General features: G+C 42.4%; 1 protein-coding gene and 1 long non-coding RNA gene across 5 annotated transcripts in view; one reads left to right on the forward strand and one right to left on the reverse strand.

The window, feature by feature from the left end:
- NAV2 (neuron navigator 2) overlaps nt 1-24687 on the forward strand; it is a 555491-nt gene that overhangs the window by 24110 nt on the left and 506694 nt on the right. The gene's annotated exons all lie outside the window — the stretch shown is intronic.
- LOC310839590 lies at nt 19373-24614 on the reverse strand. Of its 3 annotated transcripts, none has more exons than XR_014561545.1 (3): nt 24523-24614; nt 23993-24216; nt 19373-19811 (listed from the first exon to the last, which is right to left on the reverse strand). It is a non-coding gene; the product is annotated as an uncharacterized lncRNA (long non-coding RNA). The 3 variants fall into 3 exon arrangements; XR_014561546.1 differs by having other exon boundaries at nt 23993-24158; nt 24523-24598; XR_014561547.1 differs by having other exon boundaries at nt 23993-24271; nt 24523-24564.

The raw sequence follows: 24687 nt of genomic DNA on the forward strand, positions 1-24687 counted from the left end.
TTAATGAGAGAGATCCTAGAGCACATCTCATTCCGTATGAGGACTTCTTGGTACCTGCCAATTCTACCCTCCCCTCAGCTTTGCCCCAACACACTTTTGTACTTATATGACCTGATCCAGAAGGAAAATTCAGGTTTCTGCCATGCAGATTGTCTCTGTTGGATACAGATAATTTGGTTATTTTCCATTTAAAGCTCATGAAAGCTTTAGCTCATTATCATTAGCCCCCCCCACACACACCTTCACCAGCAGTTATATGTGCAGTTGTTGGGGGGGCATATGTGTGTTTCCCTTCTGGATCAGGTCATACATCCTCAGAATAGCTTTTCATGGTGGGACAGTCCAGGGCATTAGAAATATTGGGAACTGCTTTTATTTATTTATTTTTGTTGGAATCACGTGTTTTTAATTAGCACATGCATTTCAAAAGTAAAATGATCAGACAGAACTTTCCCTTTTGTCATCTCTGTCCTGTTCTTCCACAAGTTTGATAACTGCTTGCATGCTGGCCTTGTGAGACTTAACAGGCATGAGAAGTTGGACTTATCTCTCCGCCCAGATTTGGTAATTTGTTCAGCCATGGCAATCTGACAGCTCACATGCCTCGAAGCCAATGACAACGGTTGGGATGTTTCCCACATTGACAGAGTTTCTGAATCATTTCCCATTAGATACTTAGAAGCATCTCTCAGCTAGAGATTTCCTGTGCATTAGGCTTTGACAAACTAAGTGACAGTTTGCTTTTGAAGTGGTGGCTGTTTGTGAGCTCTGACTGAAGTGGCCTCTGGTTTAGATGCCCAGCTGTCCTCTTGGGGCTGGGCACACACTTTTTCCTGAGTGTTGGATTCCTTGTTTTCAGTGGCACTTTGCTGTTGCTGCCTTGCATGTTCCCCATCCCCCTTTTATTTTGGCTCCAGAGGATTGTTTGACCACAAGACAAGAATCTTCGGTCAGAGGTTGTGATCTCTTTACAGGAGACGACTCCTCACACAATATGAAAGTCAAAGTAATAGCCTCTATTGGAGGCAGACCTTTTTGTTTATGCACATCTGCACTATGCCCCTCATTAGCATTGATTACTACTGTATTGGTAACAGGCCTTTGACTAAAGCAATATATAGTTCCTTGAGAGAAGCACCCTAGATACTGGCAGGTGAGCCAGCCCAAGATCTAGTAATATGACAAGGAGAGGCATTCTCTACATTATGCTGATGGTCTGTTTTTGGTGCTGGAGATTATGGGGAATCTGTTAAGAAGATGAATCAGCACCCACCCCCTTTGGCAACTTGCTGAATATTCAGGGTTCACCATCTTCCACATGGCTTCCTCCATGCACAGAAATGCTGCACTTCATAGGAGTCAACTTCTAGGGGTCAAATTCCCCATAGCCCATGCAATAAAACATTTGAGCCTCTCACTCCCAGTTGATAGGCATTGCCATTCAAGTAACATGTACACACTGCATCTTGTGATTGATTGGGCAGGGCAGGGCTTACCTGCCTCCTGCAATATTTTATTCAAGTTGGCACCCTTGCTGCACTCTCCACACACTTTCTCCAGTGCAAAATGTAAATTCAGAGCAAGCCGGATTTCCCCCTCCTGCTTTGAGATATCTGACTTTCAGAATTCATCTTCTCCAGTAGATCTCATGGGAAGTCAGAAGTTCTAACCATCAAAGCCACCCCCCCTTTTAAGTAAATGAAAGCTTTTATGAAGCAGAAGTAATAGTGTGTCAAATGTTTTCACTGTTGAACTTTGCTAGCCAAGAAACTATTCATAATGTCTGATAATAATTTAATATCCATTGATCCTTTGTTTCTCTTTTGCTGGCTGGCTGCCCAGATTCTGTAACGATGAGTAGCTGTCTATGTGACCTTTTTCATTATTGAATGCATGGTAATGTGCCATGCACGTTCTTCCCATTGCATCAAACACCAATCTTTAGGTAATGGGGAAAAGAATATCTAATTAGGGAAGCACCTTAACTTATTCTACAGCCCTGGAGATTTTAGCTGGGTTTCTTTTGTATGAGGTTTTGAAACTGTGCCTTGATTCTAAACTAACTTCTTGCTGGGGTGGGGAAGCAATTATTTCTGTTAACGTACAGATGATATCCATTGCATAGCATAAATTTTCACATTCAAGAATCACGCAAATGTTGTAAAACAGAGCTTCATGATTGCAAAATTATAGGTGGGTATTATGTGGGTGTAATTTATGCAAAATGATCTGCAATGATAAGTAGCCTTCAGGCTCAGGTACAACATGTTTATATTTCCCCCCAGGTTTATGTGAAAATAAAGAGACTTCTTGGAGCCATCAGAATTAAAAATTCAGCTGATCAGTTCCCATCAACTGATGAGTTCCCATGACCTAATGTCCGTGCAGGGGCAGGACGGGACATGCTTTATTTGCCATCTGATACACTTTACTGCTTTTGACGGGATGTCTGCAAATACAAACTGAGGTTGGGATCCAAAGATCAGGCACATAGGTATGGGAGAGAAGCATACCTATAACTGGAGCTTTGTTTGCTGCTATGATTGATTTATTGCATTTCTGTGCCACTTTCCACCCAAGTGAATCCCAATGCGGCTTGCAAACAATAAAGAACAATAATATCACAAGCACAGGCTTTTGCAACAGCAGTTGCTCTCTTTAAGAGACTTGCAGTTGTTGAGTTTGAAAAGCACCGTGTCTCTCTGGCAATGAGAAATCCTGCATCAGACAATAGCAAACAAATGTTATGTGCTATGTAGAGACATGTGGCACTGAAGTTGGTGCAGATTTGCTATTTTCATACCCCCCTGCATTTCTATGTGCCTCTTTCCCCCCAAAAAAAGAAAAAAAAGGATGACAGCTGCATTTACTTTTGCTTCAGTTGCCAAAATGTTCATGGCTACCCCTGGTGCCCTATATTGGGCCAGCTGACAGCCTGTGAGGCATGGAGCAATACTTGAATGGAGCCCAGAATTGGAAGATGTCATCCAGCAACTGCCTGCCAGTAGATATTTGATGATAGCTAATCTGTTTCCAGAGACAGATGGACGCGGGTGGTGCTGTGGTCTAAACCACTGAGCCTCATGGGTTTGCCGATCAGAAGATTGATGGTTCGAATCCCTGTGATTGGGTGAGCTCCTGTTGCTTGGTCCCAGCTCCTGCCAACCTAGCAGTTCGAAAGCACGCCAAACTGCAAGTAGATAAATAGGTTCCGCTCCAGCGGGAAGGTAAACGGCATTTCAGTGCGCTGCTCTGGTTTTGCCTGAAGCGGCTTAGTCATGCTGGCCACATGACCCGGAAAAACTGTCTGTGAACAAACGCCATCTCCCTCAGCCTGTAAAGCGAGATGAGTGCTGCAACCCCAGAGTCGTCTGCGACTGGACTTAACTGTCAGGGTCCTTTACTTTTGCCTTTAATCTGTTTCCAGAGCACAAGGCAAGGTTGAGTTCTGTAGGACATAGAGAACTCTTGAGTAACATCACCATGGCAAGACTGGACCTTGCTTTGTAGTCAATTGAGAAACTAAATTGCACAGCATTTCTATTGACTGCAAATCCCCACAGCATGATACCTTGGCACTGGGAAATTAGGAGTTCCTCAGCTTTTCTTCTTTGCTAAGAGCTTACAAGGGTGAATGGGTTTTTTTTACTGGTAGAACTGTGGGTTCCTGTTCCTCACTTAAGGAGGCTTATCCCCAAACCTTGTGGCAGAGTAAGGCATTAATACTTTTTGCTGTGGGGGGCATGCAGATTGGCTTTGCCTTGAATTGCCCACCAGGGGGTTTGAAGGAACACGGACAAGCTGTTGCATTGTAATCCATGTATGCTGGCTGTCTAAGGCAGGGTTCAGCAACCTTTTTCAGCCATGGGCTGGTCCACCGTCCCTCAGACCATGTTGTGAGAAGTCGTTCGTGGAAACAAACAGACAAAGGACTTCAATATAAGGTTAACCCTTTTATTAGTCGCGTTTGCAAAGGCGGACCCTCCGTACCCGTGGATACGAAGAGCCCCGTTCAGGCGTAGGCGCAGCAGTTTTATCCCTACAGCTGCCGCCCCTCTCTCAGAGGCTTGGCTTACAATCTACTTATCAGAGTTCAACACATTTCTAATACATTGTCCACTCTACACTAACCACTTCATCTATTATCAGATATGGGCCTACGCCCCTTGGATTTCTTTATCCTGTGTACGCAGCTCATGGGGACTTTCCAGACTGAGTTTGAGGCACACCCTCGCTTGTAATTTTTCCTTTATTTCTTAATCTCACAATCCCCCCTCTCTTTGATACCTTGCCTCAAACTCACATAGCTGCTCCCAGTGATTTCTCTCCTCCTCATCTGTCGGTATGGGTTCGTATCTCATTGCCATTAGTTGAGTGGTTACATGCCGCTGGGCTATTAGGGAGAGTGAGTTGTTAATAGTCTTAACGAAAATGGGCAATACACAGGGGATTAGTACGCATCCAGCGGCTATTAACCCAATTAAAGCTACAATGGCTTGTAATCCAGGTAATTTTGGAAACCATGAGCTGAATAATTCCTTGAAGTTAAGGCCTTCCCATGTTTGCACAGGAACATGCGCTAACTTTATCATTCGGTCAGCTATATCTTTTACTACCCTTCCGCTATCATCTATTTCAATACAGCAATTTGTTAGATTAAATTTTCCACAAACCCCGCCTTCTTTCGCTAATAAATAATCGAGCGCTAATCTGTTTTGCATAATATAGGTACGGCTTTTTGCACTTTCCTTAGCGAGTTTTGTTAAAGCGGCAGCGGTTTCATTAGTTATAATTTCTACTACAGCTTGTAAGCGAATAATACGATTTAATAGATAAATTGGGTCCCTCCCAAAAGATCCCGCTGTTCCATCATTAGCCCAAGTTGCGGGACCATAATATTGAATTATTCTTTCGGGGGGCCACTCATTATCCTGCCATGTCCCTATGTGAATCGCCCTCTTTCTCCTGGGCCCAATTTCTTCATATACAGGCATACCCAGCTTAGCTTTCGTCTCTAAGGGGAGTAAGAAGAAGCTGGGTCGAAGGGTGGTCAATACACAGGACCCTACCCAATTTAGAGGCAGCCTGTTATATGCATACCCCCCACATGCCCAATAAAATCCATCTGGGGTTGTCCATTCCTTCGAGGTGTTTTGGGGGTCCTGGAGAAAGGTCATGTTAATCATGTTAGCTAATGCAGGTGGCCATTCTCTGGTAATGTTATCTGAACTCCACCATTGCTTATCATTCCACTGTCCCACACAAGGGGTATCTCCCACCTTGGTGCTCCCCTCTCTTTTGGGCCAAGACCCCTACAGCAGTCTGGGAACCAATCGTTACATACAAGTGGAACGGTTGCTGAAGATTGGGCAGTGCTAAGACCGGGGCCCCGATCAGTGTCCTTTTTATTTCTTCCCATTTTAATCCATCCTCCTGTTCCCATGTTACCTTTTCGTCCCCAATGAGTTTTTGATTTAAAAATTGAACCAATTTTGCATATTGGTCTATCCACAATCTACAGTATCCCAGTAGTCCTAACATCCTCCTCACGTCTGTTTTATTTCTTGGGGGTTGCAATTCCAAAATTCCCTTAACTCTCTCTGGGTCTAGTTTTCTTGTTCCTCCCTCCAACAGATGCCCTAAATATTTTACTCTCTTTTGCACGAACTGCAGTTTTTCCTTTGACACTTTTACTCCTAATTTTCCCAACCAGTTCAATAATCTTATAGAATCCTGCCTCACTTCTTTTTCTTTTTCTCCTATCAATAACAGATCATCCACATATTGCAACAGACGGTTATGGCTAGTGGGAACGAAGTCAGCCAGCTTCTCTCCTATTGCCTGTCCAAAGAGAAGTGGACTCTCCGTATACCCCTGGGGCAAGACTGTCCATCTGTACTGCTGTTTTCTGCCTGTCTTTGTATCTTCCCATTCAAAAGCAAACAAATCCCGACTCTCAATGTCCAAAGGACATGCCCAGAATGCATCCTTTAGATCTATTACTGTATACCATCGAGTGGAGGGGGGGGATACGGCTAAGGAGAGTATACGGGTTGGGTACCACTGGAAAACGGAACTACTATATTGTTTACATTTCTCAGATCTTCAACCATCCGATATTTTCCGTCCTTTTTCTGTACCGCTAGGATGGGGGAATTAAAAGGTGACATGGTAGGTTCCAATAGTCCTTGTTTTAATAACCCATCCACCACTGGCTGCAGTCCCATTCTTCCCTTCCGGGTCATAGGGTACTGAGGGGTCCATGACTGGGTGATTCCTGGTTTTACTATGATCTTAATGGGGGCTATATCTAGTTTTCCCACCGTTCCACCACCTGTCCATACTATTGAATCTATTTGTCCTTCATCTTCCTCTCGTAAAAGATACATGGGGGTCCCTAAATCTAAGTCCATTAGTCGGAACCCCAATTCTACCATCAGATCTCTTCCCAACAAATTTATCCCTGATTCGGGTATAAACAATAATGACCCTTTCACTGATCGGTCTCCTCTTGTTATAGTGGTTTCCTCTAACTGTATAACTTCTTTCGCCTTACCGCTTACTCCCACCACTTTCAAATTTGACGTTGTCTTGCGTACCCCAGAAATGGGTGTACAAACGGAAGACCGAGTTGCTCCTGAGTCTACCAGAAAGACCAATGATTTTCTAGAGGGCCCCACACATAAATTCACCAGTGGCTCATTCCGGGCCCTCCGGACTGAGCCGGAGGTTTCCTATTCGTATAAACTAAACAACTCTGCCACTCCAGTGTCCTCCTCCGTCTCCGGTTGTCTTTTCGTCTGACTCCCCCTTCCTACATTGTTTTTCTCCTGAATTTGAGTCCTCGGAGTCCGGCATTCTCGGGCAAAATGGCCAGGTTTGTTACACCTATAGCAAATAACACCGGGGCCCTGAGAATAGTTCCCCCGTCCTCTTCCCCTTCCTCGATACCCTATATATCCCTGCCCTCTGGTGGACTCTTCTTTAAATTGTTTTGGATTTTCCCACGCTTTCTGCAACGTGGCTGCCATCATTTGACATTTCTGCTTGTTTTTGACTGCCTCTCGGTTTACATAAACCTGTTGGGCAGTTCTCACTAGTTCTATGATGGCAGCATCCTGCCAATTCATTTTTTGAAGTTTCTTTTGAATATCTGGCCACGCCTTTGTGACAAACTGCATTTTTAAAAGATTATCAAATGCCGCCGAATCCGGCGCCACCCCCGAATATTTAGTCAAGTGGTCTCTGATTCTCTGTATAAAATCGCCAGGCGATTCCTCTTTCTGTTGGTTGACCTCAAACGCTTTAGTTAGGTTCGTGCTTTGAGGTACAGCTCTTTTAATTCCTTCTAAGATCATTTCTTTCAAGTCCTTCATGTGGGTCTGATGGGTGTCATCATTAATATCCCAATTAGGGTCGGCTATTGGATACTTTACATCCGCCGCGACCGCTCCCTGTTGTGCCTGTTGTCGGGTGTCCCAATAGTTCATAGCCGCCCTCCTGATCATGGCTTTTTCCTCCGGGGTAAACAAATGTCCCAGAATGTACATCAGTTCTGTGTATGTATATAGGTGTGGCCCCATCCACATTTGCAGGAGGTTAGCGACCTCCTGACTATTCTCATGTAATTTTGGCAGAGTCTGTTTTAGTTCTCTAAGTTCTGATGGCTTAATGGGACTGACCACATATACCATGACTGGCTGTCCGTTAGCATTGATACCTCCTGGTGTTTCTCTAAGTGGATAACTCTGGACCGGAGAATCACTATTGACTCCAAATCTAGCGGGACTAAATGGTAAGTTTTCTACGTCCCTCTTTAGTTGGACTAGTTCTCTTTGTAGCCTAGGATAGGGAGGCGGAGCGGATGGGGTACTGAACTCGCCTGTTGATCCTCCCTCCCCTTCCCTACCTAAAACTTTGGTCTCTATTTCTCTCCCTTGTCCCTGACTTCTAACCGGTGCATCTAATGGTATGTAGGGGAGGAGCATCGGTGTGCCAGGTGTTACTGAGGGAGGTTGAACCAAAGGGAGGGGGATCCGTGTGCTCGGTACGACCGGGGGAGGTTGAACCGAGGGAACCGGTTTCTGTTCATTCTCCGACTCGTCCTCCTTAGTCCTCACAGGGAGTTGCTTAAGAGGTGGGGGGGTCCGGTCCAAAAAACCAGACGTGAAACCACACTTCCAAATAAGGCTTCTCCCTGTTCCTCTTATTTTCTATAAGGTACTTTTTCAATTGTGTCATCCAATACCTTTCAGTCTCCCCCTCAGGGTTCCAGTTGTACATTTTGTCCGACCCTATAGGGTATTTTAGCCAAATCACCCTACAGAAGTTAATCATAGTCACTTTTGACAAACCAACTGTATATTGTCTCATATAATCCTCATTCCATTGTATTAATACTTGTCCTAATGGACTATTAGGGTCTATAGGACCCTTCACATTTATCTCCTTCTGTCTCTTACTTTGACCCTTACCCATGGTTTACAATGTCTCCAATTTCACTCTCTATCACAATCACACGGAATCGCCTGGCCGCTTCCCTCGCGGGATAGACGGAACCGCAAGCTAATCCTCTCGTCAGGGCAGAGCCCTGATCCACACTCACGGGTCCGTATGGAACCTCTCTTTCACTCAAGAGACGAGTCTCTCACCCCCTCCCCGTAACACAGTCTACAAAATTCTCATGTCTACTCACCCAATACAGTCCAGCGCCGCTTCTCGTGACTAGTGAACAGGCGGGCGTCCCCGCTGGGCTCTCGCGGTCCCTGACCGCTAATAATCGAGACTGTCTCTCCCACCTATATTGAGTCCTGTCTTAGCCCTTGTGGATCACTATGAACAAATCCCGGCCCCGAGCCACTCCGAAAAGATGGAGGGGCGCCTGCCCGGGGTCTGAGTATCGCTCAAGCCACCCGTCAAGGGCCCCACGTTGGGCGCCAGAATTGTGAGAAGTCGTTCGTGGAAACAAACAGACAAAGGACTTCAATATAAGGTTAACCCTTTTATTAGTCGCGTTTGCAAAGGCGGACCCTCCGTACCCGTGGATACGAAGAGCCCCGTTCAGGCGTAGGCGCAGCAGTTTTATCCCTACAGCTGCCGCCCCTCTCTCAGAGGCTTGGCTTACAATCTACTTATCAAAGTTCAACACATTTCTAATACATTGTCCACTCTACACTAACCACTTCATCTATTATCAGATATGGGCCTACGCCCCTTGGATTTCTTTATCCTGTGTACGCAGCTCATGGGGACTTTCCAGACTGAGTTTGAGGCACACCCTCGCTTGTAATTTTTCCTTTATTTCTTAATCTCACAATGTGGTGGGCTGGACTATATTTTGGAAAAAAATAATGAACGAATTCCTATGCCCCACAAATAACCCAGAGATGCATTTTAAGTAAAAGCACACATTCTGCTCATGTAAAAACACCAGGCAGGCCCCACAAATAACCCAGAGATGCAATTTAAATAAAAGGACACATTCTGCTCATGTAAAAATATGCTGATTCCTGGACCATCCACAAACTGGATTGAGAAGGTGATTGGGCCGCATCCGGCCCCCGGGCCTTACGTTGCCTACCCCTGGTCTAGGGGATCACAGTCTTTACTGTTTATGCAATCCCAGGGAGCTAGCAGAAAATGGAGGCAGCCAACACTGGACCACCATAAATGGATAATGAGTAAATCAGAATGAACAAGGATGAGTGTTGTGTGTTTTGTTACCTTTTGATAGATAGCCAAACAAACTAAGGGTGATTTTTCAGAGTCAAATAAGAGATTTTCATTGTTCTTTGTATAAAAAAATGAAAAAGCAGAAGCATTTTTTGTTTTGTGTTCAGATTTTTTTAATTGCAGTATTCGTCTTAAAAAAAAAATGTCATCCCTATTCGTACTGCAGTTGAAACTACCATTTCAATTCCATTTATATACTGTGGACAGATAATAATCAACACAGTATGCTTCCAATTACACATAAATGAATAGAAACTGTGGTTCTTGTTGTGACAGAAATGATATTCTTGCATAATATCTTGTATGATATTCACAGAGGTGAATTGTTTGCAGGAATGCTCATAATTTCAGCATGGAAATAATACTATCGTACCCATTTTTTGTGGAGGGGGCTTGCCTTGATAAGTAATCTTCCTCTGTTCTCCTGGGCACTCCTCTGGAATAAAAATAGGCCAGGGATTTTATAGTTCTTATCCACGTATCTTAGTCTAGTTGAATTGTGACCCTCTCTTATGCCTATTTAGACCTCTGGCTACATTTATTCTTCCCCTGCTGCTTCCTATTAAATAAGTTAAAACAAATACTCATCAGATTGACTAGCACAATGTTAAAATATTTTTGTTTCTATATAACCTTACTTATTTGGACTCCCCATGATCTTAGATCTCATGTATTACTGTCAAACCAGGTGTCACCCATCCTTTATTTGTGAATCTGTTTTCCCCAACCTAAAGGCAGAGCCCACCACTAGTGAATGGCTGAGAAATTATATCTTGATCATGGATGCTTTTTTATATCCCCAAAGGTATTTGCTGCTGCTTTTATTTCTTTGTTCAAGTCTTGTATGCAGGTGTTAAACTGTAGTGGGCCCAGGACAGAACCCCATAGCTAAGAAACTAGGATGTGCAAGGAGGTTCAGAGCTAAGTAGGAATTTGCATCTGAGGTCCCTACACCCAGAGCCAGCAGTGTATGTGTGTAGTTCCAGAGTGGAATAGTATGTGTGAGGCATGAACAGTTGAGGCAAAACCTAGCTCCATATTTTAATTTTAACAGATAACCATCCTAGATAAGTATTGTACTGAGAGATGCTTTGTTTCTTCACTGTTTCTTGATCTGTTTGCCATTTCTTTTGAATGCTGATCATACTTGAAAATGATACCCATTTTGTATTACAGAGGTACCTCTGGTTATGTACTTAATTTGTTCCAGAGGTCCGTCCTTAGCCTGAAACTGTTCTTAACCTGAAGCACAACTTTAGCTAATGGGGCCTGCCCATAGCTGTCAACTTACAGATTTGAAAATAAGGAACCAACAGCCTTGAAAATAAGGGACCAGCAGCCAAAATAAGGGATTTTAGTCAACCAGCAGCCAAATGAAGCCTCAAGCGGTGGTTCCCACAGCCTAGCAACCCGGCAAAGGGGGTGCAGCAAGGAAAACCACCTTCACCTCTCCACTGGGAAGCACTGAGTAAAGGCAAGTCCCCAGGCAACGCAGCTGATTTGATCGGCACAAGGCATGCAAGCTCCACCCCCCAGTCGTTCTTAGACTCCTTATTTGGTGAGCAACGCAGCCAAGCAACACAGCTGGAGCCTCCCTCCTCCCTGGCCGTCAGGCAGGGAGGGAAAGGAGCTGCTTCCTTTGAAACCCAGGAAATTTAAGGGACATCATCAATCCGGGACAGCAGCAGGAAATGGCGCTGGGAAAAGGGAGTTTCCTGCCAAATAAGGGACGGTTGACAGCTATGGGCCTGCTGCGCCACCACCACGTGATTTCTGTTCTCATCCTGAAGCAAAGTTCTTAACCTGAGGTACTATTTCTGGGTTAGCGGAGTCTGTAACCTGAAGCGTATGTAACCTGAAGCGTATGTAACCCGAGGTACCACTGTATGTTGTCAGATCATAACCAGGATAGGCAATGGCAAGGCATGTGAGAAGAATTAAGATGAGCTTCTTGCTACTGATGAGAGTGTGAAGAGGAACAAAACCAATCAGGTTATGATCTGTGGAAAAGATAGAGCTTGCAGCATTTTAATAAGACTGTAATTGCCCAGGATTCTTAGATTTCACCATGGACGTTTCACTTGCTGACCAACATTTATTTTATAGTTCATCTGTTCTGGGCAATTTGGTTTTCATTTTTAGAATTGCAAAAGTTAACATTTTTGTGTCCCTGAATATGTGGAATGCAACATCAAACTTCTAATGCCTATATGTTAAATTGAAATAAATGAGGCTTACCTTCAGATAATGAGTTTAGGATAAATATGCTGAAGTTGGTCTCAGTCCAGGGCCCATCTTCTCTTTCCTTAAAAACAACAACTTGATATGGCGGTTTTCCAAGATACTTTCTCTATCTTTGAAGGGATTTTTCTGCCTGCTTTGTCAGTTTTGGGGCTGCCTTTCATTTTCCCCATAGTTATTAGTCATGCCATTTTAGATGGCTTAGTAAGCAACTCTCATAACATAAAATGTTTTAGACTTGTATCAGGATAATGCTATAGAAACTGCTAAATATTCTGTTCCTGTCCAAAAATGTTCCCATGAGTTATTGCCAGTGAAACATGCGGCTCCTACAAAGCAATTGTTTGGTTGTTTTCCTACTTTGTTGCTTGTCAAAATAGGGCTGTATATGTCTTATCAGTTCAGCCACAGACATATGGCAACAACAAGGTGTGAAAGCCATGAATTTTTTGATACGCATTGCAAGCACGATGTGTTTGCTAAAGCAATAGAAAATCCAGCGTTTCTATTTGCTGTGATGCTGGCATAGTGATAAGAGAGCTTCATTAAGATTTGATTATTTGCAACAGCAGTGGTATAGCCATCCTCTGCCTTGCTAATCCTCCAAGTTCTACTTGAGGGATCCCTTCATTTGGCATGGATTTATTTTGGGGGGCGGGGGCGGGGAGCAACCTATGAAATTGGTTTCTGATTTAGAGCCCCATTTATGCCCTTCTCATGATTTTGATTCTGTTATAATTATTTCATTGACTTTGACTGTAAAAATCAAAAGGTTAGTCAGAAACATACATCTGTTGTCTCCTAAATTTTCATTGCATACTTCAAATACTGTTCTTTTGAGCACCAGTGGATTTATGCTGATAGTGCCAAGTTAGGTAAATGTTCCTGGTCTTTTCCAGTCACAAATATATATTGTTATATTTTGACAATACTGAATTATAGCAGTGAACCTTTTATTATTTAATGGCTTTTAATTTTTCCTGGACATTTGGCTTAATACATAGGCTTGAATCTTAACTAGTTATCCTTGAATGGAAAACCATGTTATTTCATGGAGGAAACTGGGAATTGATGGGGCTTCTGCAGGAGTACAAGGGTGGGACAACTCTTTGTCCCAATCTCCCCTTCTCCCTGCAGCTGCTTGCTCTGTTTCTCATCCTTCTCTGGAGGATCCCCCAACCCTTTCTCACTTCCATTGTTGGGAATGTCATGTGTGAGGAACCCCACAGATGTTTCTAACTTAGTTAAGAGCTTAGCACCAGAACTAAAGGTTTCCAATTGCCTCATGAACCGTGTCAAAAGCCCTCTGCATAGGAAAAAAGAAAACTTTCCCGTCTTTCAACTTAAATTTGTCATCAGTTGCTAAATGGATGAAGAACAGGGAGAGATATGAAGGACAACAAAACCCTTTATGCTGTGGACAGCGCTAAAAATTCACCAGGTGCTAGGCACATTTTGCACTTGGTTATTGGCCACTTGTGACCAAGTGAAGGTGCCAGGATGGCACCTGACATCTCCACCATCTGAAGGTACGTGCCTGGGGATCCTTGGGTCTTGCCTGTTTTCACACACTAACATATTCTCACACACTGACACATCCTGTTGAATTCTATCTGTGATATTTTATCTGCACAATCAGAATGAATTTCAGGAACCAAAAATTTTGGGCTGTTTGGCCCAAAAAGGGCAACTAGGCATTTCATTTTGGCAACACTAGTTTAATAAGCCATTTGGCGTCTAGCTTGAATATCTGAATTTCTAGCACTGGCTGTGGAGAATACCTATTTTGTGAGAAATATTAAAATAAGCAAAACATGGAAACAACAAATACTTTCTCATATTGTCAACTCTATTGTACTTTTGGTGTTCATTATTAGGCATCATTCATTTTTTAAAAATAATTTTATTTATAGTTTTCATTTGTATGAATTTCATTTAAAAAAAATTTACAACATTTCAAACAATTTGACTACCTGATCACTCTTTTTTATATTTAAAAGAAGAAAGAGTGAAATGTAACAAGGTTTGCCATATGTAAGCTATATAAAATTGTGGGTGATAAATGTCTATAGTGCTGCTATATAGTGGACATTTAGTCCTGGAGGCCATCTGGCTGAAGATATTTCTACCTCTCAAACCATTCTTAAACCCATGAAAAATCATTGTATTGTCATGTGCTAGATAAGCTGACACATGCTTCTGGTGCTATGCTGGTTTTTAAAGCACAGTGGTCATTCTAAAAGTAAGTGCCTAAAGGTTATATGTGTTGATAACAGACAGAACAGAATCTGAGAGGAGGAGCAGGAAATCTTAATTTTTCCTGATGAATAAAGCCTGAAAAAAACCCTAAGGATGTAGCTTAGTTCACAGTTCATGTCTTTCCCCCATTACTAGAATCAACATTGAAAGAGAATTAGGGGTGGGTAGAGGCATGTAAGTCGAGATCAATATAAAATTTCCCAGCCATTCAGTAGGGGGCGGGGTGTGGTGGTCTTGGTGCAACAACAGGAAGTGTGTATCCTAGAGCTCTGATATCAAGGGGTATGTAAATTTACTATGTCTGTTGGACCCGGCTCCTGTAAAGTCAGGGAACCAAAGCAGGAAACAGCAGCAAGCTAAGTCTTTTCGTTGCTTGGTGCAAAAGTGCAAATCTGACTCATTTAGAGTTTATCATACTGCATGTTCTGCCTGGCCCATTGATGATCAAGAGGTGATTTTGCCGTTCCGGTTACTTATTGTTAGTGATGTTGCTGGAATTTATAATTACTTGGTGTATGAATTTGTGCAGCTCTTCATGCTCAGCTGCCTCATGAATTTGGCATCATTTCCTCCAAGTTCTGCTTTAGCTCAAAATGTAAATAAGATTCTGATCAGGAAACAAGAAAAAGAAAGTCAGCTGGTGCATATAGTATGTATACTGTGTATGTTGAAGTTATTTATTATTAACCCTTTGTTCTCAAGGAGTGTGATGTTGATTGTTGTGAAAACACATGAATCAGCATCCTAAATATTCTATATTATATTCTCTAGTTACAGGATCTACATGTGGATTATATACTTGCAGGGAGAGAGTGAGCGGAGAATGATAAAAAGCTTTCTCTATATTTTTAAAAATGTTTGCCTAAGCTTACCGTTTTGACTTAAGGTTTCTAATATACTATAGAAAATAAATTCTTAGCCCTTGGCAGAGCTTGCCAGGTTATTACTTTTGCCAGCTGTTCTCGGAACCACGGTAAACTATCAGGTTTAAAGGCAAGAATTGCAGCTTGCTACTTCCCTTTCATGTGTCAGTAGAGAGTAACAATCTGAAGATTTCCCCCCTCCCCATAGTTATCTGGCTACTTTTTTAAAAACAGGATTTAATTGTAGAAATAATGAAATACATTTATCAGCTCATATCTGCTGAGTTAAATGCAAACACTGCCTTTTGTTTTCTTGGGGGGAAATGCAAATAATGCCACTGATAATTTAAATTTTCCATAAAAGCAGCAAGATTGAACTTTAAACTAAACTAAAACTAAACTAAAACACCCCATTCTCAACAAAATGAATCTGTAGAAAATCAGTATCAACTGCTTGCCAAGAATTCAACACTACAGAATTTTTTATTTATTTATATGTTTATTGAATTTATATACTGCTTTATACCTGGAGGGCTCAGGGCCGTTGAGAGGTACTGAGGTGCAGCCCTTTGTCATAATTGTATATATGTTCAGTAACTGAGACTTCTAAACACACCAGTTTGACAGAGAAATAGAGGCCCTTATCTCTGGTTTAGTATCAGAGTTTCCTTCTCCTAGATGGGCTACCTTCGCAGGTTGGTGAGCTCCCATCTTTCCCCTATTGCATGTTGACAGCTTCTAGGAGCCACAGTTGAGAGCTGAGTGCAGGGTGGGAACCAAAGGTGGGCAAACTATCCCAGGAGGTGCATGACATATCCCCCAGCAGAGGTACTACCCCTCCCCTAACACCCCATGCACCCCACTAATGATGTCTTTTATATTTAAAACAAGATTAAAATCAATTTAAAATTGGCCATTACCCATTTACAATTGAGTAAAGGTTGCTTATGGATTTTAATTGCTTGGAATGCAAACTTTGTGATTGATTCAGTTCCATAAGAATGCCACTTACTGTACCACTCTACAGACCTTTGTGGGAAGGGGCAAAGGACAAAGGGCAAAGGGGTGTGAGAGGAGAGGGGAGAAGAGGGGCAAGAAGGGGAGGGCTTGGCCCTGACACTTTTTCCTAGCTTCATAAACCGTAATATTCTGAACCAGGGTAGTCTGTCTCTGTATGTGGGAGATTCCGTTTAGTCTATAATTACTGAACTGCTCCCCTGAATAGATGATATTGTGTTAAATGATGCAAGATTTTGCTTGGGTAACAGACACTTTCTCACTTTTCTTTCTTTTTGATTGGAATGAGGATACTTTTAGTCAGATTTTTTTTAAAAATACTGAAACTTCTTGTCCCAAGTGGATTTCCAAATTGATGTGACAATGAGTTCAAAACAATGGATCTTTTGTCTTTTATTATAATTGGTACATGAAAATTTTATGGGTGAAGCAATTCATATAAGAACAGTAGCAGTGATTTTACAAACTATGTTGTCAACAGCATATTGCAATTTTCTTTTTTAAAAAATTGTCAGAATATTATAATGAAATGTATTTATTATGAATTATGTAAACATTTCTTTTAGATTCCAGTATTTCTTTCATTTGTCAAAAGTGTCCCTTAGGAGAAGTGTACCTTGAAATGTGCGCAGATGCTGGATCTTTAAACTCTGACAAATTTATAAAGTTGGGTTTTTATAGCCATTCACTGGTTCCCTGCCCCCTTTCTGCAATCTTTCTTAAAGCCATCTTGCCGCCTCACATTCTGAGCATGTTACGATTCTGATTCCGGCACGCCACTTATTAACACACATTCTGCTTGCTGGTAGATGGCCTCACTGCCAAATGCTGAAATCCCTGGGTGAGAGGGACCAGGATTTCACCCTGAAATAGCACGTGACAACTGAAAGATCCAGAAAGCATTCTTTGTTCATGATATACACCCCTTTGCAATAACGAAGGCAGTGTTGTACTCCGAGGTACCTAAAACACAAATTGAAGAGGCTTCTTTAGCTCCAGCATCACAAACAAGCTTAATAGGGTCCCACCCTTCAAAGCTGTCAAAAACCAAAATACCAAGCATGTAGGGACTTACCCCATTGCTGAAGGGCTGCTGTTCAAATGCACGTCTGGGAGTAGTGGTGCAGCAGTATCGATGGCTGCTTCTGTATCGGGGCTGGGACTAGAATGAAATGCATGCATCTTTCTGATGTTTCCTCAGATAAGTTGTGTCTTAATTGTTCTTAGCACTCCAAACCATGTTTAGTGTGGCAGGTGAATACAGCACAAAGGATTTGCCAACCATTTTGTAAGCTCAACTTTCTCTAGTACTCCTATACTCCTATACTACGGATGCTTGAGCAGTGGTTCTGGGAAGCTGCTGATCTAGAAGGAAACTTCCCTTGTCCTGGACAAGTGGCTTAAGAAGTACTTGTGCTTGATTGTATGAGGTGGTCTGCTGCCGAAGCTCTCAGTGGCTCAGCCCATGAAACTGAAATGTCTGTCTTTTTCTTCAGGGAATGGTGTATTAGGCTAACTGCTTGATCCTGCATAATCTTTCTCAGAGTTATTCCTTGATAAATATTTCATGAACAAGTTTTTTTCAACTTTTCTCAGTTAACAGATACACACAGTACTCTTTTCCAGAGGAATTTCATTTCAATTGAGCTTATTTTAAAACATTAATGCTCACAGCTGAAGAGTTTTCTGTGGCATATGGAAGTCTTAATATGCATACACCTAAAATATACGTAACCTTTTTTTATTGTTAGGTCAGCTTGTCCCTTATTTACTCCAGTTGATGCCAGACTATTTTGTACTGGTTTAATGCTTGCTGTGAGCTCTTCTGGCAGTATTTGTCCAATGATATTTTTCTTTGATGTTTAGAGCTTTTAGCTAAGCATATAATGGAATGGGTAAAAGGTGATTATTCAGTTCTAGAAAGTAGGCTGTGTTTTATATGATGGGTTTTGCTGCCTGCAACTTGTTTTTAAAGTGAAAGTATAAGATTCAAAATTGCAGACTTGAGGTTTCTAAATTGGAAGAAGCTCAGGAAATTAGCATTTACAAGGTATCCTCTGAAACCGCCTGTGTATTTTGGGCATGTTTATTTATAAATATCATTTCACTAATGCAACATTTTTGCCAGGTAATTTTATTCAAAAATTTAATTGTCTCCTTCTTTGCTGCACATATTCATCATTCCTAAACGCAGTAGCGATTCAGTTTGTAGGATGCTTGAGAACCCTGTAGAATGCCTCAGAAACTTTTCATACTTGTGAAACTTTGCATGATATGTGTGTATAGGCCTCATCCCCAGCCACCTTGAGTCCTGGGATGCCTGGAGAAGGGAGATTTGAACACAAATCTGGTCCTTCCTCACTTAAGAACCTGCTGCCACCAGATAAAGTGGATTATTTTTTTTTAAAGCTGCCCTTTATCAATCCTCCTAAAATCTTTCCTAGCACCTCCCTGAACCCTCTTAAAAAGGTAAAGGTAAAGGACCCCTGACAGTTAAGTCCAGTTGCGAACGACTCTGGGGTTGCGGCACTCATTTTGCTTTACTGGCCAAGGGAACCAGCGTTTGTCCGCAGACAGTTTTTCCGGGTCATGTGGCCAGCTGCTTCTGGTGAAACCAGAGCAGCTCATGGAAACGCCATTTACCTTCCTGCCAGAGCGGTACCTATTTATCTACTTGCACTTTTTGGCGTGCTTTCGAACTGCTAGGTTGGCAGGAGCTGGTACCGAGCAACGGGCGCTCACCCTGTCACAGGGATTTGAACTGCCGACCTTCCAGTCGGCAAGCCCTACACTCAGTGGTTTAGACCACAGTGCCACACGCATCCCCTTGAAGTCTCTTAAGGTAGCATAATTTATGGTTTCTAGGGGTGTTCTAAATAAGATGAGTCCATCACTGGCTTAGGAAACAAAAAGTTTACTAAAACAAAATAAGAGTTTTAGGAAAAGGATATTTGATGGAAAAGATTCAGAAACCAGCATATTCCACAGCAAAACAAAAGGTTACACTCTTCAGGGGGTGGGTTGTACTTCATATGTCCTCCATATGTTATCCTTGCTGATTCTGAAAAACAGTGGTGTCCAAACTTTTTTCAAAGAGGGCCAGAAATGAAGGGCTGTGAGGGCCGACCAAAGTTGTTGACATTTTTTTAAAGATTGAATTTGTTGAGCTTTTTTTAGGATTTTACCACAGGGGCTGACCCGTGAGCCGGATTAGGTCCCTGAAATGGATTTTGGACATGCCTGCTGTAAAACCTTTGATGCCTTCAGGGTCCTGTCTTGGACTGCTTGCCCCAAAGCCAGTCTTCTTAGAATTGGCCTCTTCTTACCAGCTCCTTCCACATCATGAGCTGTGCCCAGCAGGTTACAGGCAGCAGGATGTTTTACTTTGGACAAGAAAAGTGCTGCATCTAACTTCTTCAGTAAATTCTCTCAGTTTCTCATTAAAATAGAAATATTGGTCCTCTGTTGGTGATTATCACAAAACCAATTGCATTCTGGTTAGGGATGCACAAGTATCTTTATTTGTGCGTGTTCCAAGAGAGCTCTTAAACACACCCATGAGGTTTCCACCATGCTTTCCGTCTTCCACTACCTGAAGGGAATGGTTACAATCTAATAGATGAAGAGAAAGGCAGAGGCACCACTGAGTGTTCACAGCCTTCAGCAGAGTGTCTTTCCCACCAAAGGTGGAGGCTGGACCTATAAAGAGGAAAGTGAAAGTGTATGCATTCTGTTAAGTTGTGGGTGAACATATCAGACAACACAGCGATTCTTCAGACAGCTCTTGTTTATTCACAGGCCAGAACAGAACTGAACTGAAGGGTTCAGCCAGCCTGCTTATATAGAGCTCCACTACAATGCAACAGTAACAACTTTCTGAAACTATCCAATTAGTGAATGTCACTTTCAATTCTTTATTTACATATGTGAACCTGAGTGAAAACTATCTACAGTATTCCCCTGCTGGCCCAGGGTGGGAACTTCAGTACATAACATGTTCCACCCAGTCTTCAGCTGGAAAAGACCATTTTTTCCTGTGACCTGAGAGCATCTTCACTATGGCCTTTCACAACTTTATTTTCTAATGTTCACCTTCAAACAGTGGAAAGGTGGAAACTGGTTGCAGGACTGAGCACCAACCTTCCTTGTGAGTGTTTGAAGACAGGTCTTCAGCTTTATAAGCACCTGCCCTCAAATGCTTGTATTGTCTCTCATTTTGCTATCTGCAGTGTGCTTAGAACATATAATGTTGGAAGAAGTGGTAGAAAATGTGGGAAGAACTTGTATATAGGAAATGGCCATAGCAAAGTGAGTGGGTGCCAGAGAATGTTGGAAGCTGCTCAGAGTGGCTGGGGCAACCCAGTCAGATGGGTGGGGTGAAAATAACAAAATTATTGTTGTTGTTATGTCATAGGGAGGGTGTGTTGTTCCGGCAGCCAAGCACATCAAATGAAACTGCCTTTCCAGTTCTATCAAGAAAGAACAACAATGTGTGATTAAGATCCAATTCTTTGTTCTATTGATATGTAAGTGTGACTAAGTAATTCCAAAACATTAAGTAGGTTGCTAGTAACAGAAAACTCATAACTGTAATTAGTGAATATGGGAGCATGCCAACAGTAATCTGGCTTTCGCTCACTTAGTGGCAGAAATGAAATCTTGGTTGGCCACAACAAAACATCTTTAGCAGTTAATATGGATTGGATAGCAGCATGATTATACATGCATCAGGCAAAGGCTATAAAGCAAATTTCATATGTCTGTTGGATTCATGGAGCCAAGGGAATTGGGAGCACAGCTGTCATCATTTGACTTTTCTGCTGCTGATGGTGGTTGCTTCCAACTCGTATGCAATTAATACATATGGCAGCCAACTGGCTATACTGAAGCATAGTTCCAATTTCTTAGACAGCCCTGAGGCTCTATTATCTGTCTATTCCATGGAAGCAATTTTTTTAAAAATAAAAAAAAATGCCTTAAGGATTTATTTTTTTGAGCTGCCATTCATTTGCCTCTACTCTAAGGATTATTCAGTGTTTCTTTCCCCTGGGTTTTTGCATTTCCCATTCAGAACCTTGGCATTCTTAGAAATCCATGTGTCCTGCATTGATGGAGAGAAACCCTGTGAGCAATGTGGAAATAGCCCCCTGAAAAAGAGGGCTGGAAATTCTACCTACTCTAGAATTTGAGCAATCAGTTCAAAAGATGGCAGCAGAAATGACTCGTGGCATTTTTTATGAACTGTAATCCAGTGGGCATATTGAGCCAGATATCTGTCTGTCTGTCTGTCTGCCTGCCTCTATTCCCCAAATGTTTATAAATCACTTGGATTTGCTGCTCTTTATACAGTCTCGCACCAGCTTCCAAAAACGCTACTGCTCTGAACAGAAGGCTGCCTCCCTACTTGCATTCAGTGCAGTGAAATAATTCACTAAACACCTCAAATTTACATCTGTTATTCAATAGAAATTCAAATAGCAAGACAGTCTGGCTGCACTGGAATCTTGCCTTCCCTCCTCCTCCTCCTCCTCCTCCTCCTCCTCCTCCTCCTCCGCAGTATCATAAACATTCCCTTTGTCCACTTTACCTGGCATGGTGTCCTTTGGTTCAAGAGAAATGCCTGAACCACCATTCCAGTTACATCAACTACTTCTTCATATACCACAAATGTGATTCTCTTTGTTCCCTTTCTTTTCATTTCTTTCCAGCTGATTAGTTGGCCCCACAGTTGCCGAGATCCGGCTTCTGATAACATCTATTAAATCTGTCTAAAGAGTTAGCTGCCTGAATTAATAGACCATTTAAGATTGTAATTTTATGGCTTTGTATTATAGCTCTACCTACATCTGATTGGAAAATGCCATGTATTGTGAATACTGCCCCCCCCCAACAGTTGCCCTTTCATCAGGTGCAGCAAAATGCCATGTCCTTTCCCGCCTCTGACTGCCTACAAGGAGATGAAATGAAAGACCCTGGTTTGAGCTTAGATGCTTCTACAAATTGAACAGAATTCGAGGAGTTAATTCCTTTGACAGTTTAATGCTGCGGTGAGCATAGGAGGGCTTGCTCCCTCTGCAAGACCTTCACCATCTGGCCTACGGAGAGGGGGGCAGGCCCTCACACTCCCAGCTATAAAGACTCCTGCTGCAGTGAAGGGTGGACCATCAGCTGTGGTGAGGACTGCAGGGCCTGCTCCCTTTGCAAGGCCGTTACCAGCAGGCCTGGGGGGCAGACTCACTGGAATGAACTCTTGGGGCAGTGCTGGGTGGGGTGTTCTGCTATTGTTTCATTGCTCAAAGTGTCTAATGTTTTTTTAAAAAAATTAAGCAGCTTTTAATCTGTGGTGTTTCAAATTTTACCCGTCCCTCTTCTTAGTTAGGTTGGGGTTGTTTTCAATGCTTAGATGGAGGTGGCGGTTATTTTAATTGTGCCTGTAGTAGAAAATTGTGTTTCGAGTTTCTTTAAATTTTCTATTGGTTTACTGGTTTGTTTTGTTGTTGCCTTAAGAGAACTTGTTTTTAAGGCAGGGGTTAGCAAACTTTTCCAGCAGGGGACTGGTCCACTGTCCCTCAGACCTTGTGGGGGGCCGGACTATATTTGGGAGAGGGGGGAAATGAACGAATTCCTATGCCCCACAAATAACCCAGAGATGCATTTTAAATAAAAGGACACATTCTACTCATATAAAAACACGCTGATTCCCAGACCTTCTCTGGGCTGGATTTAGAAGGCGATTGGGCTGGATCTGGCCCCCGGGCCTTAGTTTGCCTACCCATGTTTTAAGGGATAGGTTCAGGGCTGCCCTGGGAGTAGGCCCTAGCCAATAGCATGGCTGGGGCAGGTTCCACTGGGGGGGGGGATGCATTGGGACACCTGATCTCAGTGATCATGGGTAGGAGGAGGAATTACACTAGGACCAGACCATGTCATTACTGAGGAGGCAGGTTTAGTCATTGTTAGAAGACTATCCCTGCCTCCATGTTGGGTCCTGACCATTTTATAGTTCAAATTGGGAAAAATAAATACAGTAAATGGACAAAAATACAAAGATTCACAAAATGTGTCCCCCCAGAAAAAAGCACTGAGTATCCCACATGACCTTAAGGTGCTGCTGTGAAATGCCAGGTCAATGGTTCACAAGACCGCTGCCATCCATTAAACGTGGATGGAGGAATTAACCTGGCATGTGTAATGGAGACTTGCTTGGATGAGGCAGATGGACCTGTTCTTGCCGCTGCCTGTCCACCAGGTTCCTCTTACGCACAGCAACCCAGGTCATGTGGGCGGGGAGAGGGTTTTTTAGTGATTATTAGGAAGGGAGAACCTTACATTTGTCCCTACTGAAATTCATTTTATTAAGGTCTTCTGGAATTCTTATTCTGTTTTCAGTGGTATTGACTACCCCTTAGTATCTTCATCCAAGTTATTTATAAAGATGTTGAACAATAATGGGCCCAGGACAGAACCCTGCAGCACACAAGTTGCCACTATTTTCCAAGGTGACAAGGAACCATTATTGAGCACTGTTTGGGTTTGGGCTGTCAACCAGCTACAAATGCAGACATTCCCAGAACATTCATTCCCTAGGCCCCTGCTTCCTGCAGTACACTTCTGTTATGTATTGGTGCTTATATAATAACACTTGGAGATAAATGGTAATGGTGCAATCATTTCTGCTAACTGGAAAACCTGGTTCCAGATATCCAGTTGATTTATAATTTTTGTAAAATGTCTCTCTTTTGTTTTTTTCTCATTTAACAACTAACATTCAAACTATCCTAAGCTTTTTAGTGTCACCTTCTACCTCTGTTATGTAAAAAATGGATTCCAAAACATAGTGATTTTCTCTAAAGAAGGTAGGACCTTCAGGCTATTTTTACCTAGAATCTTTGGCAAATGTAGAATCTCCCGTGTCTGACCTTTCCCATACGGCCTCTTCCAACGTACTGTATTTTCTCTTTTAGTTTTAGAGTTTCAGATTTCCTTCTGTTCTCATCTGAAACATTCTGATGACAGGTTGAATAACTCGGTAGGCTTCTCAGGAGACTGGAGGAAAAAAGAACCTCATTTCTTTGAGCTGCAAAGGTCACTTTCCAGTCCTAACCTGTGGAGGGTTCATTGCAAGCAAAGTGTCCAGTAAGAACTGAATCTTTACCTTTCTGCACAAGGAAGAAAAACGTGATAATGGAAGAAAAAACAATTGACCCTGCAAAGCAAGGGTTTTTTTTTGTGGGTTGGGTTGGGACAGAAGTTATAGTCCGAATGTCACAGCATTCAAACCCCTTGAGTTGCTATAGGTGCTTGAAATAATAAAAGAGCCAGATTTAATACAGCCAAACAGGGGATTTGGACATACATTTCTGACTTAACTTCTCTTAAGATACTTTATAATATGTTCTAATTATCTTACATGGGAAATGGGGAAAACAGCACTTCTAAGGCTACTCCTGTCCTTTTAAGTGTTGCACATGCATTTCCTTCTCTTCCACTCTTTGTTCATCTTAATGACATCATAACCACCTCACAATCTGGACTACACATCCCTAGTGATTATGGCCCATGAATTTGATGGGTG

This window comes from Podarcis gaigeae (assembly GCF_964106915.1).
Source record: "Podarcis gaigeae genome assembly, chromosome: 1".
NCBI lineage: Eukaryota > Metazoa > Chordata > Lepidosauria > Squamata > Lacertidae > Podarcis > Podarcis gaigeae.